Source organism: Rosa chinensis, chromosome 1 (assembly GCF_002994745.2).
Source record: "Rosa chinensis cultivar Old Blush chromosome 1, RchiOBHm-V2, whole genome shotgun sequence".
NCBI classification, from domain to species: domain Eukaryota; kingdom Viridiplantae; phylum Streptophyta; class Magnoliopsida; order Rosales; family Rosaceae; genus Rosa; species Rosa chinensis.
Genome location: NC_037088.1, coordinates 30,679,810 through 30,685,035, shown reverse-complemented (window position 1 = coordinate 30,685,035; position 5,226 = coordinate 30,679,810). Strand labels below are relative to the sequence as shown.

The 5,226-nt window shown below is 41.1% G+C and overlaps 1 long non-coding RNA gene across 1 annotated transcript; it reads left to right on the top strand.

The window, feature by feature from the left end:
- The first annotated feature begins 3,611 nt into the window (after positions 1 to 3,611).
- On the top strand, positions 3,612 to 4,758 carry LOC112188955. The gene is made up of 3 exons (XR_002931649.2): positions 3,612 to 3,704; positions 4,447 to 4,574; positions 4,718 to 4,758. It is a non-coding gene; the product is annotated as an uncharacterized LOC112188955 (long non-coding RNA).
- The last annotated feature ends 468 nt before the right edge of the window (positions 4,759 to 5,226 follow it).

Below are 5,226 nucleotides of genomic sequence, written 5' to 3'. Positions count from 1 at the left end.
TCTGTGACGGGTTGTCCACAGAACCCCAACATGGTTTTGAGGCGTAGAACTTCTGAATTATATTCAGCTACGGACTTGAAGTCGGCGAATCGTAGATTGCCCCATTGAACTTTCAAGTCAGGGAGGAGGGTATCCTTGATATTTCCAAATCGCTCTTCTAGCGCGACCCATAATTCTCTAGCATCCTTGATTGCCATGTACTCCAGTCGGAGTGATTTATCCATGTGGCGCCTCATCAAGATGAGGGCGGTGGCATTGTTCGTAGCCGTACGCTCAAATATGAGAGTAGGATTAGGAGCTTGAATTAAGGGTAGGATCCCTTTTGAAGTGAGATGGTGCTCAACATCCGTGGCCCAACTATGATATTCCGAGCCAGTTGAGGTAAGTGCAGGAAAGTCAAGTTTCGACATCCTGAAATATGAAGAAGAAATATATTAGTTTCGGAGTTAAAACTTCCACGACAACTAAATATTTAAGATTTCCGAGCTATGCTACCAAGAAATCGATTTCCAAGAAAATTGGATTAGACCGAAACAATGATGTTTATTAGGTCATAAATCGATGCTTGCGGACGCTCTTTGTCCGAAGTCTTACGAACGCTCTTAGTTCGTTAATTGCGTGAATCCCCACGATTCCGCTTTTCAATGATCGAACCCACGTTATAAGAAAGGTGGGATGAAGAAGAAGGGAGGTTTTTTAAGTCCCCGAGAAAAAGAAAGAATTTCAATTTAGGAACTTTAAAACTTACTCTTTTGGATACTTACTTTTTGGTTTCGGATCACGCGCGTGTCGATGCAGGCGTGATGGAACGAAGCGAGTCGAGTAAAGGTGTGCAGTGGTGCACGGCAGCAGGGGCTGCAGTGGCAGTGAGTTGCAGGTGTGCTGCAGGGGCAGCATGGGGTGCAGGGGCTACGGGCGCGAAGTAGGCAGGCCGGTTGCGGGGCAGCAGTTGTTGCGGGCAAGGCAGCAGCGAACGCAGGTGTGCGTACGGGCTGCGGGGGCAGGTGTGCGCGGGGCAGCAGATGTGCGGCAGAGCTGCAGGAGCAGCAGGGCAGCGACGCGGGGCTGCAGACGCACGGGCGCGCAGGGAAGGCAGGCAGCAAGGCTGCAGGCGCACGGGCGCGCAGGCAGACGAGCGCAGGGGCGCGTAGCGCAGGGCAGACGCGGTGGGGGCTTGGCTAGGGGCTGCTGGGGTAGTCGGCACGCAGGTAGACAGAAGGCTGCAGGCAAGTGCTTGCGGCAGATTTTTGGCAAAGGAAGTTTTGTGGGGTTTTTTTCTTTTTTTTTCTTTATGGCTAGAGTCGTGCTGATAACGTGTTTAAGTATATTGGTATTTGAGAGAGATTGATGAGAGAGATGTCTTTCATTATAGAGAATAGGAGCCCTATATATAGGGATTACAAAGTGCATAATCTAATGTTACAAGGAATACCAATCCGTGTAGGATTGGGAAATCTAGAACCTTCTCTCCTATTCCTATTCCTAGTTTGATAAGGCACATTAAACTTGATTTTCCTTCAACAAAATCAAATATGATTAGTGTGCTTTTTTCTCTTTAAACATATGAATTAACACAATTCTCCTTGTCTGTATGGTTATATTAGCTCGTAAGATTGAACATGCAATCATAGTAGGGGGAGTTCCAGACCCCTGCATGCCCTTACACAGTTCCCCCCTGGTTAGCTTCCACTGAAGAACAATTCTTGGCACCATTGAAATAACTCAAATTGGAGTTTCCCCTCTTACTAATGGGAGTACTGTTCATGCATATATGCTACAAGCTGCCATGGTTTTTCATGTCAATTCTTAGCTATTGACATTTAACAAGACTTCTACCATAAACACAATTACACCGGATTTTCATGATTGAGGAAAAGAACCAAAGTAGCTTGCTGGAAGCAAGTGGGGAGCCATACTATTATGTGATCTAAAGTGCATATATATGTTTTAGGGATCAAAGCACTATGCAAGAAGCTAGATTGATTCAATGGAGATATGTGATCAACCAAATTTCAAATCTATGGAGTTTTTCTTAATTAAGCTTGTTATGCAATTAAAAGAGATCACTTGCTCATGGTTAGGGTGTGCCTGCATATTGAACTAGCAAGAGTGGCTCCTTTGTGTGTAAATTGGAAGATGATGCAAGAATTCATGATGATGAACAATTAAAGGTCGTGTTTTATTCGAGATGGTTGACTTTGGCTTAAACTTGAAAGCCCTTGACTTTGGCCTAAACTTGAAAGATGAAAAGCAATTATATATATGGTGCTGCAACAAATATGATAGATCAATAGTACGTACCAATTTGTGTTATATGTAAATTGAGCGTTGCACATAGAGAGCTGGTATGGTTGGGAAGTAATACATGGCACGAGACTGATGAGATGAAGCACATTAAGAATCACGGTGGGGGGGAGTTAAATTAATGAATTAATTTCCAACTTCTGAAAATTATAGGTCATGGATACTAGAAATCTGCTGCATTAGGTCTAGCTTGAACTTCTACATGGGAGATGACAGCTCACTTCATATATGACGAAGGCACCCAAATAATTGGCATGTCTCTTTATCTCTAATTTCTGAAGCTGGAGGGCGTATGCAAGCGAACATGATATATAGATGACGATATCTTTGCTGTCTCACTATGCCAAAAAAGCTATCAGACGACAGAAGGGTGATTTTCTGTCGTCTGATTGTTTCAGACGACAGATATACTAAATGTGTTGTCTGAATACATAGAAAAACCATACTTGTTTTATTTTGAAGATATGGTTAAATTCAAACGACAGTTAAATGTCATCTGAAAAGATTGAAATTTTCTATATTGAACCCTAGCAGAAATTTTCGAATTCCCTCCAACAAGTTTTAGTCTTTTCCCTCTCAAATGCTCAAACCCTATAGCTGAATAGTCAATGGAGTGTTATTCAAACGACACAATTTCTTAATTGTGTTGTCTGAACAAGCACTACTAGAATTATATTTTAATTCCCCCCCAACACTTAGTCATTTTGTTTGAAACTTTCGAACCCTAATTGATAGATTCAGTGTTGGCTGCCTCCTTCTTCGCGTCCCCGACCTTAGCTCCTTCTCTAACCTAAGCTCGTTCTCTGGGTTCATCTTTTTCTTTCTCGCTCTTCCCTGAAACGCTAGCACTCTCCTCCTTCCTCTCCTGCTCTCTTTCCACAGCTACTGTCTCTCCCTCCCTCACCGACGCCATAGCCTCTGCCGGAACTTCTAGTCCAATGCCACCACGTCGTTGCTCCGAGATGCGAACCCCAACTGGTCCAACCGGCCTCCAAGGAGTCTATCGTCCTCGATTGGTGCGACTTCGAGCACCAAATGCCAGCGACGGATGAACTTAACACAACTGCAATGACGAAGGCGCGACCGGCATCAGGTACTCTGTTAATTTCCATAGTGTATTTCAAGTAACTTTGATTGCTAATACTCACTCATGCACACTCTGTTCTTTATCTCTGGGTTTACAGATTCCGGGTTCTTCTCGCTCTCTCTCCGTCTCTACCCATCTCTCTTCTGCATAAAGATAAATTTGCAGAGTTGCAGCAGCCATAGCCATAGCGCCGCCCTTGGATCCTCCGAAGATCGACTTCGAAGCGGTTGACACGGAGCCAAAACCTAACCCTAATCCTTCAAATTTTGGTGGAGAAATGTCAGAGGGAAAACCAAGAAGCAAATCAATTTGGGTAATGATTTTTCGTATTTGATGAGCTGCAGAGTTTGTTTGATAATCTGGGTATTTCTATTTTTGAATGATTGAGCTGATTTTGAGGTTTCTTCCCGTTGTAGTTGATAATTGGTGGAGAAATGTCAGAGAGGGAAACCCAAGAAACAAATCAATTTGTGTAATGATTTTTCATATTTGATGAGATGTAGAGTTTGTTTGATAATCTGGGTATTCTTATTTTTGTATAATGGTTCTGATTTTAAGGTTTCTAATAGTGTAATGTGCTTAGGAATTGGGTATTTGGTTGTTCTTGTTGTGTAAGCTTTTTTCTTTGTTTGATGTGTTTTATGAAGTGATGTGTAGAACTGGATGAGTATTTGATAGTATTTGTAGTTTCAGTCTTGATTTCACTACTTTGATTAGGAATTTGGGTATGAACTGGAGGTGGTATTTCTTCAACTTGGTATTGGTTTGAGGTTTTTGAGCTGGGGAGAGTATATGATACAATTGGTAGTTTTGGGTCTTGAGAAATTTGGTGTTTGAATTCCATACAGTGCATTTGCTTTGTGAGGTTGTATTCCTTTTGTTCATTGATCAAACTTGGCTATGCAAAGTTTGTACTTTTGCATTGTTTGAAGTTTTCTATGTTTTAACTAAGGTACAGAACAAGAACAAGCAGTGTATGCACTGATAGTTTAGTCTTCTTCCTCTTATTTTTCTCTGCCGACATCTTATTGTTACTATGGTTTGATTTCTTGTAGGGAGAGATGGTTTGACTCACAATATGCTGAATGATATTCATAACCATTGGAAACATGAAGAAGCAGTGAGGATAAAATGTCAAGGTGGTCCAACTATTGACATGAGAAATGTTTGCACCCAGCTCGAGGTATGTTATGTTCTAATCATGGCTCTAAACTTTACTGGATCTATCTTTCTTTATATTTCTCTTTGCTCCCTTATTTGCTTCAATTAGTTTCTATATCCAGAGAAGTAAGAATTTAGTAAAATCTTTATTATTTCATGGTTCAGGAGCTTTGTTTTTGTTACTGTTGGAACAATTAAGGTTCAGATAAGAGAGCTTGTTCTTGTCTTGGCTTTTAAGATTCTGGAAGTTACTTTTTTACTTCTTGCTGTAATTCAGCTCTGCAAATCTTTGTGGTTTTGAGCTAAAAATGGAGAGGGATTTCTTGGGTTTGAGTTCAAATAAGAGCTGTGTGAATGTGAAAGATGAAGCCAATGATGAACTCAAGAATTCAGGTTTGCTTTATTTTTTATTTTGTTTACTTTACTTCTTGCTTGTAGTACTATTGCTATATAAATTGAATTAAGGCTTGCTGAAATTCTTGCAATTTGTCTGCAAATATAGGGCTTCACTATTCTGTACAGACTAATGGTAGATGCATACCTAAAGATTAATTGGGGCTGCTGGTACTGTTGATTTGTGGGTCTATCAGTTAGTCAGATTTTACAGATTCAAAAAAAATTGCATGACCAACTTGTGGCACGTAATGATTTAGCTACAGCTTTAAGTTATCAGC